Source organism: Tachypleus tridentatus, chromosome 5 (genome assembly GCF_004210375.1).
Source record: "Tachypleus tridentatus isolate NWPU-2018 chromosome 5, ASM421037v1, whole genome shotgun sequence".
Taxonomy (NCBI): domain Eukaryota; kingdom Metazoa; phylum Arthropoda; class Merostomata; order Xiphosura; family Limulidae; genus Tachypleus; species Tachypleus tridentatus.
This window is the reverse complement of record NC_134829.1, coordinates 55,436,940-55,450,467: the sequence shown is the minus strand read 5'-3', so window position 1 is coordinate 55,450,467 and position 13,528 is coordinate 55,436,940. Positions and strand designations below refer to the sequence as shown.

At 35.0% G+C, this 13,528-nt stretch overlaps 1 protein-coding gene across 8 annotated transcripts in view; it reads left to right on the top strand.

Annotated features, from left to right (window-relative positions):
* Nucleotides 1-13,528, top strand: part of LOC143251207 (uncharacterized) — a 456,539-nt gene that overhangs the window by 198,588 nt on the left and 244,423 nt on the right. The gene's annotated exons all lie outside the window — the stretch shown is intronic.

Sequence of the window (13,528 nt, the reverse complement as noted above, 5' to 3'; positions counted from 1 at the left end):
CAAGTTTCACTGTCTTAAAGATTTCGTGTTTGTTCTACCACATATACAAGTTTCACTGTCTAACAGATTTCGTGTTTGTTCTACCACATATACAAGTTTCACTGTCTAACAGATTTCGTGTTTGTTCTACCACATGTACAAGTTTCACTGTCTAACAGATTTCGTGTTTGTTCTACCACATGTACAAGTTTCACTGTCTAACAGATTTCGTGTTTGTTCTACCACATATACAAGTTTCACTGTCTTAAAGATTTCGTGTTTGTTCTACCACATGTACAAGTTTCACTGTCTAACAGATTTCGTGTTTGTTCTACCACATGTACAAGTTTCACTGTCTAACAGATTTCGTGTTTGTTCTACCACATGTACAAGTTTCACTGTCTAACAGATTTCGTGTTTGTTCTACCACATATACAAGTTTCACTGTCTTAAAGATTTCGTGTTTGTTCTACCACATATACAAGTTTCACTGTCTTAAAGATTTCGTGTTTGTTCTACCACATATACAAGTTTCACTGTCTTAAAGATTTCGTGTTTGTTCTACCACATATACAAGTTTCACTGTCTTAAAGATTTCGTGTTTGTTCTACCACATATACAAGTTTCACTGTCTAACAGATTTCGTGTTTGTTCTACCACATATACAAGTTTCACTGTCTTAAAGATTTCGTGTTTGTTCTACCACATATACAAGTTTCACTGTCTAACAGATTTCGTGTTTGTTCTACCACATGTACAAGTTTCACTGTCTTAAAGATTTCGTGTTTGTTCTACCACATATACAAGTTTCACTGTCTTAAAGATTTCGTGTTTGTTCTACCACATGTACAAGTTTCACTGTCTTAAAGATTTCGTGTTTGTTCTACCACATGTACAAGTTTCACTGTCTAACAGATTTCGTGTTTGTTCTACCACATGTACAAGTTTCACTGTCTAACAGATTTCGTGTTTGTTCTACCACATGTACAAGTTTCGATGTTTCCATGCTGCACGATATGCAGCTCAGAAGCTAAGTGTTACTCCAAGTTTGAAGTAATTTATTTAAACAAATGTTGTATCAGTTTCTTTACTCCTTCTCGGACGTGATAATCTCTTCATATGTTTCGTTGTTTATACTAGATAATCCATTGTAGATTCTACGAATGGTATCAGTGCGTGAACCGTTTAATACAAATACAAGAGACTTAGTAGTGGATACACATAAAGTACGTTCCTAAGAACCGTCACAACAGAAATAAAATAAATGTATTTAAAACGTGTCTCCTAGGTAACACGTAAATTGAAGGTACGTTTTGGTTCTTTACGAGTTACTTTTAGTAACGATGTATGGAAACCATCACGCATATTCATACTGGAAAAAAGTAGTGTTTAATACACGTGTAACCCGTTAACCTGCTGTATTGAGAGACTGTAGCTCTTATTATCCTGGGATTTACTTTTAATAGTCCCCGAAATGTCAGGCCCGAGATCTATTGGTTCTTTTACGTATGGGTTGCCACTGGTTATATTGTCGTGTCCACACGCGCACGTGAGCACGAACGTGACACATTCACATAATGGATATTGTTAAATTCACAGTAAAAGCTTGATTGCTAGTCAGATTTTGTCGCTTTCTGTCTATTCGAATGTTTGCCAGTAATAAATATGTTACAACACACTGATATTAGGATATAAGTAAAGTCGGATATTATCAGAAACATACCAATCGATATATATTGACGTTCTAAAAAAAATAAGGAAAAATACTACGTTATCTGCTTTCTGCTCAACTGAGATCATACTCATTTAACAAGTTTTAGTAGATTGCATAGAGAGAACCTTCATGCCCGACATGGCAGTGTGGGTTAAGGCATTCGAATCGTAATATGAGGGTCTCTAGTGATCCTTAATTTAGCAGTGAAAAAACAGAGAGAAGGCAGCCAGTTATTACCACCCACCGCCAAATCTTGGGCTACTCTTTTACTAACGAATATTGGGGTTGACCGTCACATTATAATGCCCCCATGGCTGAAAGGGCGAACATGTTTGATGTGACGGGGATTCGAACCCGTGGACTTCAGATTACAAGTCGAGTGCTTTTACCACCTGGCCATGCCAGGCCTATCTGTACTGAAAACATTCAACGCTAAAGAACACAGCTTTTCAAAGATAATTTCTGGTCGAATTATACAGTTGTTTGTAAAGAAATATTCTACCAAATTCAAAGCACTAGTGACAATCATTCTACTTTTATGCCATCTTTCTGATATTACTTTGAAACATCTCAAAACTAAACCCAAAATTACCTGTAACTTTGTGTTCGAATTTTTTCGTCGATTTTATTTACGATTGTACTAAACATAATTTTTTTGTATAAAGGTTTGAAGTTGTTGTAGAGATTTGTTTGAGGATTAGTAATGCAGAAAGTCGGGAAAACACAAGTATTATAAAATAAGTCCTCTAAGTATATGGTTTGTGTACATTTTATGCGACAAATACACTTGTCATTTCCCATTTGAGACTCAACTACTTTACAGAAAGAGCAGTATGGCCACGTGGTTAAGGCTCGATCCGTAATCCGAGGGTCACGGGTTCGAATCCCCGTTACACCAAACATACTCGCCCTTTCAGCCATGGGGCGTTATAAAGTTACGGTCAATCCCACTATTCGTTGGTAAAAGAGTAGCCCAAGAGTTGGCGGTGAGTGGTGATGACTAGCTGCCTTCCCTCTAGTCTTACACCGCAAAATTAGGGCTGGATAGCGCAGAAAGTCTTTGCGTAGCTTTGCGCGAAATTAAAAACAAACAAAAACACATTATTTACAAAAACGAGGAATCTTCGTTTGTGACACAAACACTTTAACAAACCTTCCTGTAAAATCAACGTGAGAAACATGATTTCTCTCTTATGAATTAAGAGTCAAGTACCTGAAAATCCAAGAGAAAATTTATTTATTTTGAACTCACGAAAACATTTTATTTTTTTAGGATTGTTAAAATATTTCAGTTGAAGATTTTCGTAAATCGCTTTAAAAAGTACTTGTTTCACTTACAAACAGCTTAAAATATAAACTACCCGATACAATTTTACTCTATTTCTTACTTTTTAACATTTAAAATTGAAAGCAATTTATTTTCTTCGTTTAGAAATTCAGCACCCTCTAACGGCGTGTATATTGTAGAACATTGACTTGTTCTTGAAAACTGGGAGATAAGATAATATACTTGTTGAGCCAAGCCCTCACCAACGCTGTTAATGTCAGCCAATCCCACTACCGTAATTTCCGCGTTGTATATAGGAACCTGTGTACAATGATATAGTGTCTTGTTTTGTACAGACTGGCTGGGTGTTTTGTTGAACAGGAATCGGAAGGTAATTACTTCCAGTGAAAAGGCAAACTATATTGTTCAAGAATGTACGCACCTAGAATGAAACCCAGGAATTTAGTTGCTACCAATACGACCTTACACAGTATTGTTTTAACCCTCGCTGGTAAACTCACCTTATGATTCTGCTGCTATGTTGTTCCTTTTGTTTTTTCTACTTCAGAGAAAATAAATTACATAAGAAACAAGGTATATTTGTTAAATAGAACACATGTAGGAATATGGTTTTAAAAAAGTACTATTATTTACAGTAACGTTTAATATTTTATTTATTTTCCTAAAACTGGTTTAACCTGTACCTCTACTAAGTGACCTTGCTTCATATCATATCTGTAATGAGGGTTTCTGATAATAGCGCCATCTTTTAATAATTGAAAATCATGGATATTTATATATTAGGGTTATTACACGGCTGTGTCTTCAAAGAAGCAAATATATATATGCGTATTCATAATTTTTTGTTTTATCTAGACTTAGGAATTCTCCATTGCTTGTTTCTGCTGCGGTATGTAATGGTTACAGAACTCACGAATGATATTTCGACTGAAGGTTAAAAATATGATATAAAAACGTTGTTTTCAATTCACGTCAACAGTGTTGCTTAAAAGTGTGAAAAGTTTCAGACACCTCGAAAATTACACCATGTGCCGTAATGAATGATTTAAGAACAGGGAAACAGTGCGTAAAACGTGCGTCAAAACATGAATAAAAATTTCAGTTATAGGACAAGCATACAAAACATTATTTTCCATTAGCTCTTTCGTAATTTCGCAACAGCCCCTAAGTTAAAAATAATTTGAGAAAAGTAATAACGATAATTCATCATTAAAATATAGACGTTTGATAATTAACTAATTAAAAACAAAATCGAAGTTAAAAGTGTATTACTATAACTTTTTTAGCAAGCAAATGTTTATAGCTAGAGAATAGCCTTATTCGTTAGAAAATATAATTAGGCTTAAAGTTTCTGTTACATGTAACACCGACCATTCAACATGTATCTAATAAGGTGTTAACTATGTGGTATTAAATCTGAATTACATCACAGCCAAGAACATGACACCAAATCTTTAAAATGCCCCTAATCAGGTATTAATATTATGTGGTGTCAAACCTGAATTACAACACACCTAACAACATGACGTCAGATATTTAAGATGCACCTAACGAGGTATTAACGTTATGTGGTGTCAAACCTGAATTACAAAACATCGAAGAATGTGACATTGAACATTTAAGATGCATCTAAATTACACCACACCCAAAAATGTGACACTAGACAATTAAAACACACCTATGATGCACCTAATGACACACTGACGTTATGACAAGCTTGTATTACACCTCCCATCCCAAGAACGTGACGTAAAACATTCAGATGCACCTAATGAGATGTTAACTATATAATTCAAGCCTGAATTACACCACACACAAAGATGTGACACCAAGAAATGTAACATGCACCGACTTTTAAAACACCATATCACAGTAACAACAAAGACAGGATAAGAACGTTGACAGAAGAACGTAGTGAGTTTTCTCTGTTGTGTACATTCAGTTCTGAGCTGTTGTAAGTCATTATACATGCTACTTTCCAGGCAGCTGGTCGGAACATTTATGGAGTAGTGTTAAATGATTTATGGATCAGCTGTAGGGCTGGAAGGACAAACATTTATATACTTACAGTGCAGGTAGCAACTAACAACCGCAGAAGACACGCACATTCACTGAATGAGTGGAACCATTGGTACAGCACGTCGATCGGCCGGAAATTCTAACTCTTGGGATGACCTGTGACGCCCTCCCCACCATCACTCAGCAAAAGACGGAAGAAAAAAAAAATGGAACAGGATAAGGGGTCGTTTACTTACACTGACACGTGAACTCTCAATGGAATGTTTCATATCCAGGTCCAACCCGATTGTTTTTTGTTCCAGTAAAAACTATTTTCTCATTTAAATTTGCTCTTTATGCCTCTATAAAACGGACTTCTGACGGGAAACGCTCAAATATCACGTGATTGACTTTTTCGTGGCAGGTGCTCTTCTCGGATATTCTAATTAAATACGTTTTCTTATCAATTTAAATGGCGAGGCTGCTGAAATGTTCACACTTGCAATACTCTCACGCGAAAAAAACAAACAAACAAACAAACAAACAAACAAGTTACCTGTCTTAAAATTCAAAATTTTAGGATATTAAATATTAAAATTTGATATTCCATAGAAACAGTAACGTTACGATAGGCTTAACGATAAAACGGCGGAACTGCATTTGACGTCATGTGTTGCTGTTTAGTGGATGAAGACTTTTAATTCGCAAAAAATGTTGCACGTATCCACTAAGTTTTAGCTTATCTTCAGTTGGACGTGTCCCCTAATTTTTAGCTTAGCTTCAGTTTGATCAGAGTGTGAATCTGAGGATTCGTGGTTCAAGACCTGTTGCCGCGAAAACGCACTCCGTAATTTGGGTGTGTTATAATAATGATGGTCAAGTTAGTAGTAGGTGCTTTTTATTAGTTCATATTCAAGTAATGCATTTAAGCGCAGATAAACAAAACACCGTGTTTTTAAAATCTAATATTTAATAACACATTTCTATTTGAACAGTAAAAAATATATACAGGTCTATGCCTTAAGCGATCCGTTTATTTAATAGATTTTAGTTTAGTGGAGTTATCATTTTATAGAGAAGTCACTACAATCGATGTCAAAATTATAATAGCCTTTACATTTTGCGGGTTATGAGATCTGACGTACTTGATTAAGATATACACTCGCGACTGTAAACGCTTCCCGAAAATTAGTTCTGTGATATTTCTTGGCATGAAACTTGCTTTCTTAATGTTTCATGGCTAGAAATGTGTTTTCATGAAGTTTCTCGTATCAAAACTTGTTTTTATAACACTCCTCTGCCAAGAACGTGTTTACGTGATGTTTGTTGTCTTGGAAATTGTTTTGATATTATTTCAGAGAAAGCTGTTTTTAAAACTTTTATGTTAAAAGATGCGTTTTTGTATTATTTTCTGGCTTATATGATGGCGAACGAGGCACACCTCCATGTTTGTAAATACAATAATATTGTTAACAGCTCTTGCTGTAATATTATGACGACAAACGAGGCATACCTTCATACTTGTGAATACAATAATATTGTTAACAGCTCTTGCTGTAATATTATGACGACAAACGAGGCACACCTCCATGTTTGTAAATACAATAATATTGTTAACAGCTCTTGCTGTAATATTATGACGACAAACGAGGCACACCTCCATGTTTGTAAATACAATAATATTGCTAAAAGCTCTTGCTGTAATATTATGACGACAAACGAGGCACACCTCCATGTTTGTAAATACAATAATATTGTTAACAGCTCTTGCTGTAATATTATGACGACAAACGAGGCACACTTCAATGTTTGTAAATACAATAATATTGCTAACAGTTCTTGCTGTAATATTATGACGACAAACGAGGCACACCTCCATGTTTGTAAATACAATAATATTGTTAACAGCTTTTGCTGTAATATTATGACGACAAACGAGGCACACCTCCATGTTTGTAAATACAATAATATTGTTAACAGTTCTTGCTGTAATATTATGACGACAAACGAGGCACACCTCCATGTTTGTAAATACAATAATATTGTTAACAGCTTTTGCTGTAATATTATGACGACAAACGAGGCACATCTCCATGTTTGTAAATACAATAATATTGTTAACAGTTCTTGCTGTAATATTATGACGACAAACGAGGCACACCTCCATGTTTGTAAATACAATAATATTGTTAACAGTTCTTGCTGTAATATTATGAGTAACGTGGCATACTCTGTAAATATAGCAATATTGTTTACAATCTAATGGTTAATTATCAAGTTTTCACGTCAGTGAAAGTAAAAATAAAACAGGAATATTATTGTGAGACGGAGTTTTGTTTTTGTAAAACCAGCTGTCTTGAAGTAACAGAACGTGATCGAAGTTTAAGACTTTTAGTGAAGAAAAGCAGACTGCTGTAGTTTGGGTTTAGTAAACACATTTATTGATATATCATTAATAAATGATGTATAATCATAACTATTGAAACCTGGGTCAGAACCGCCCCTTCCAAAAACAAAACAACAACCGAGGTATGTGATTGAAATTGTTTTCAAAAAATATCTTATTAAGTCACGTAATACATATGTATAATTCTTTTAAACCACATCTGTAATACTCATATGCTTGTAGACATATGACACACTAACGAATATATATCACATATGTGTAATAGTTGCAGATAATACACATAACACACTTATAATACATACATATAATAAATATAACAAGGTGCCTGTATTTACTGTGTGGTTAGAACTTCTGTCATGCTGAAGGTGATTCGTATTCCTAATGGAATACCATGATGGATGAGCATCTGCCTGGACCTGTCTTTAGTCAGGCTACTATCAATTTTATATCAACTAAGATACAGCTCCAGACTTCTTGTTGACTTTTTTTCGAAATATTTAAACATAGGTTAATCTGCAAAGGGCACAAATCCACAGTTTTATCTTTTTTAACCGTTTGGTTTGGTTACCACTGTTTTTTAGTCGTTTTGATTTGGTTATCTGTCTTTATGGCCAATGTCTGAACTTTTTGATTGGGTCACAACCGATTTGAATGAACACCCTTCTTTATAGATACTGTGCTAAAGTGTTTGTAACTGTTCTCGAGGGAAATTAACACTTACGTTAAATGAAAGTTTGTTGACAAGGTCAGCACTCAACTATAGTTGAATACGTCATACCTGAGATACGTATTTCGTTTAGTCTGGGGTTTTCTAACTCGACAACTGCTGTTATTAACAATGTTAGTTTCAGACTATCCTCAGACGCTTGCATATAGCTCGTGCTGAAACATCGAGTCTTGCTTCAAGACTTTGTATGAAGAGTCTCTATCAGCCAAAACTGATTTATAGACGCTTTTCATGTGATATTTCGTTCTTGGGCGCCATGACTGTAACACTCTACTACTAGTACTTTCACTACTGGGCATAGTAAGACTTTCTGTATTTTGACATAAACGGATGAAACTAATCATCTTATAAGTTATGAACCCTTGATTTTTTTATTTTTATACAATAAAGGGATAACATTCTTGTAGCTTTTGTCGTGTGTACTCTCTGCCTTTTCCATAAATGTTTGCAATGCTGTATATAACGAATGCATAATTTTCTTTACACGAAAAGTTTTTAAATGCAAAATAAAATCAGTTCTTCTGTATCACGTGTTCAATCCGAAAATGTTTTCCTTTAATTCATCAACATATTTGATCCTTCCATACGTCCAGTATACTGGCTTACCGTTCCAGGTCTAAATGATCATAAGTTAATTTCTGACTTTTATGTTAAAAACCCTCAATGGAAGGAGGCGTTGGACAGCCACCGTTACCAGCAAGACAAAACAAACGTTTGTTTGTGCATAACCTCGCCTCAATCACAGAGGTTAAACGTGACTCTTTTTATAGTTGGCCTATATCACCAGAATAGATGTCATGGTAGGTAGGTATCGATACATTATAGTACCTCTACTAAAAAGAAATGTAAAAACCAGTTTCTTAAACACGAAACTGTCGGTCTTTAAAGCACGTTTCTAGTGGGGCGTCCTCACGATTAGACCTAGACCCTACAAAACGTAATGGTGGCGATATCCCCTATTAGTAGAATTGTCCTCAATAAACAAAAAACTCTATAAAGGAATGTCTATTTTGAGTCCAATCTTATGTTACGTAGATGCTTTAACCTTACACGAAGTACTGGACCTGAGTTTATCTTGCTTGATTTCTTATTGAAGTTTACTAAAGACCTTAGACCAAATATGACTGTAGATCTGTTTCGGTTAATTTGTGGTCTTAGTAATTTTCTGGGGTGCCTATCATCAGTCTTTGTACTTGTCTGCTTTTTATTTATCCGCCTGTCTGTCTGAATTGATGTCAACGTGCCTGTCGATTTGTCTCGACATCTACTTGTCTTACATTTTGGGTATCTACCTGTCCGTCTGACTCTCTAATTGTCTCTGTCTGCCAGTCAGAGTTAACTTTTGTATGTTATATTGGTCTTACATGGAAAATCACGTGTTAGGACAGCGTATTTTGAATCCATAGCAAAACGAAACTCGCTATTAAAAACAGCCTCAAAACGCGTTATGACACTTATACTGATTGTTGTTTGGTAGTGAATTAACAAATGATTGTTTGTTCGCTTCGAAATTTTCACACAAATCGACACAGGAGTTGTCTGCTTTATCCGTTTCTAATTTTGAACTGTTAGGCTAGTTTAAGGGCAGCTAGTCAACAGGATTCGCTGTCGACCGTTAGATAACTCTTGTCTGATCGAATAATGGAATATGTCCATTACTCTTATAACGCGTTCTTGTGGTAAAGGGACGGAAATAATGAAACTTTAGATACACAGTCCAGGAAAACTAACCTTCAGTCTGCGCATTACCAGTGTTCTGGACGGAGAATATACGTTAGTAACACTAACTTTTATTAAAAGATATGAATTTGTAAATGTTTCTTTAAGTAAACTATTTAAACGTATGGAAATTGAAACATAGGTTGTTACCACATTCCTCTCTTCTTTGTTTTAAATTATAACTCCGTTTCTGAATGGTTAGATAGTTTAACATCAACAATTATTGTCTGAGCAGATTGAGTGAGTGTTGTAGTAAGAAATTCCATAAACGAGCTGTCCACTTCTTCGAGAGCAAAACCACATTGGGCTATCTGCTGTGCCCACTGCGAAGAACTAAACCTAGAGTCTGTAAACTTACCGCCGTTCAATCGGGGGACCTTTGAAGAAATAATAATACGTAAAGGATTGTAAAACTCAGAACGTTATATTGTTCCCTCTGGTAACAGTTGCACTGCAGCGCCCTCTATAACTAGGCCACGTAAACTTTTTGGGATTGTCTAAGGATAAGCCAAGAAACATGTTATAATGCAATTATTGACCTGTTGGAATATCGTTTTTAACTTAGCTCACCTGTGACATGTAAGCGTTTTCATGAAATCTAGTCAAACGTATAAGTTCCATATGCTGAACTTTGACTAAAAACTGTTCTGATGAAATTACATAAACAGTTGTACTTAAAAAAAGTACTACATAAACAAGTAGCTTAGAAAACTGTGAGCAACAAGCAGGATACCCATCGTCATCACGTTCATGGGTAATAAGAAATATCGTTGTCTGTTGTTATCTCGTTCATGGATAATAAGAAATATTGTTAGCTATTGTTATCACGTTCATGGGTAACACGAAATATCATTGTCTATCGTTATTATTTTCATAAGTAATAACAAATATTATTGTCCATTTGTTATCACGTTTACGAGTCTTAAGAAATATCGTTTCCCATTGTTATCATATCATGGGTAAAATTGATAATCACTGACATTGTTATCCATCGTAAGCTTTACGGTTTTACTTTCAAACAAACTCTTAGTATTGTTTATCTGGTATTTTTTTCTATTATAAAGTTTAACACTAGCTTCTAGCCAATGCAAGCTACCTACCGCAATTTAAAGCATAAATAATTAAACAAACTGTTTAAACTATTGTACTTTTAATGATTAGAACGCATAGTTTCAACAGTTATCTCACTTTTAACGACAATTTCGGCCGTAAACCCAATAATATCGTACGAGGTTCAGCCAACCCAAATAACGTAGTCCGAAATCCATATACCGAGAAAGCAATATTTATAAACATAAAAGTTTAAAAAAAAAGAGTAGAATAGTGCGTCAAACTTCTTACATACGCCATTTCTCTTTATGTTTAGAAGGTACTTATTCAGTAAATATGACATACATATGTTTCTTATAACTGTAGCATTCTTATATACAGTTTTTGAGAAAAACTTCAAGTAGACAGACAAGCTTTTTATATTCATTTAGTGTAATTATTAATTCATATATCAGCATAAATGTTGTTTTTACGTCATTATTCTAAATTATTTTTAGCAATAATATGTTTAAAAACAACTGTTTTTACACACGTCTAGTTAAGGTATTTGTTCAATACACGAGGAAGATATAGAAAGGTTATATCCGAGCATCAACCCCCAATGTCACTTCCCACGGGTTTTAAGGGTACACGCAAGGTTTTATGACTGTCTGTCCTGCGATTCAGCAGTTATAAAAGGACATAATACACGAGGAAAATATAGAGGTATAGAGGGTGTTCAGGTTCGAACCAATGCACTTTACATTATTTTCCAGAGAACCCTAAGATTACATGCTAGGTTTGATAAAAACTGGTCTAATTTTTGGCCAGTTATAAGCTAACACACACAAACATTCCCATGTCAGAAGATGGTTTACAGTTGTTCCTGAACGTATTAGAACGTCATCAGTATACGTGTTATTTATCTTGGAGCAACAAGTGATGTTATATATACCAAAGAGACTATGGGGAACACGCAAGAACTGTTGATCAGATAGCGCTATCTGGTCAGTGTGGATAAAATCCATTTTAGAAATGACCTACGTTTTTGGATTTACATAATAGACAGCTGAGTGAAGCTATCCAGTTCTCAGCAGCTCTTCATTTTCTTAAAAATAATCACAATTCATAGAACAACAATTATTTTTATACCGTACTCAAAACGAGACTGTTTCCAGTCTCAAGATATAAACAACATACTGTTTAGGATAAAAACAAATAAACAGAAATCGATAGACTGAAGCTGTTTTGTACACCCTACGTTTCAACGTATGGTACTCCTGGTGATGACGCAATAAAAACACAATCTTTGTTCCATAAAATGTGGTTTTTGTTTATTTTACCCTGGACAGTAAGTTATTTATATGTTGAGACAGGAAACAGTCTCGTTTTAAGTGTCAATAAATTTTAATAAGTCTTCATTCTATTGGTTGTCTCACTTGTTTTCTGGTTATGGGGATATTGTAAAGTGGATTTATACGGTACAACACTGATGAACTTTGCTACAAAATGCCAATTAATAACATGTAGCCACGTTCATTATGAGCAGATAGCGACCTCTAGTGAGCATTTATATTTACTGCAGATTAATTTGGCCCGTGGTGATTTTGATGTATCAATCAATAATTTTTTTTTGAAGAACAAGAACAGTATTTATCAAATTGTGTTCGACATACAGTATGGTGGCCCCGACATGGCCAGGTGGTTAAGACGCTCGACTCGTATTCTGAGGGTCACGGATTCGAATCCCCGTCGCACCAAACATGCTCGTGGGGGTGTTATAATTTTACGGTCAATCCCACTATTCGTTGGTAAAAGAGTTGGCGGTGGGAAGTGATGACTAGTTGCCTTCCCTCTAGTTTTACACTATTAAATCATGGACGACTAGCGCAGATGGCTCTCGTGTAGCTTTGCGCGATATTCAAAACAAACACACAATTCAAGTATCCTTTTGTAAATAATGAACAATAATGTTTTTTTTTTTTTTATATTACTGTCAGCTTGTTTTGTTTAAGATGGAAGTTTGTAGAATTACGACAACAGTAGTCACCTATTTTTGTTTTGGTTTAAATTTCGCGCAAAGCTACACGAGGGATATTTGCGCTAGTCGCCCCTAATTTAGCAGTGTAAGGCTAGAGGGAAGATAGCTAGTCATCACCACCATCAGCCAACTTTTGGGCTACTCTTTTACCAACGAATAGTGGGATTGACCGTCACATTATAATATCCTTTACGGTTAAAAAGGCGAGCATGTTTGTTGTGACGGGGATTCGAGTGCCTTAACCGCTTGCCCATGCCGGACCGTTTATTTTGGAAGACAAATGTTTCAAAACAGTTCCTTGACCCAAATAAAAATGATTTTATTGATGTAAGATTATAAATAGCTGTATCTGAAGCATTTTCTGGAATATATCAGATATGAGAAAACGAATAACTTATTTTTACATCATTAAACGCTCATACCTAACTACTATAGTGCACTTGTGTTTTAACATTGAGTTTCGTTCACTGTTATTTTTAACTAACTTGTGTTTTAACATTGAGTTTCGTTCACTGTTATTTTTAACTAACTTGTGTTTTAACATTGAATTCCGTGCACTGTTATTTTTAACTAACTTGTGTTTTAACATTGAATTCCGTGCACTGTTATTTTTAACTAACTTATGT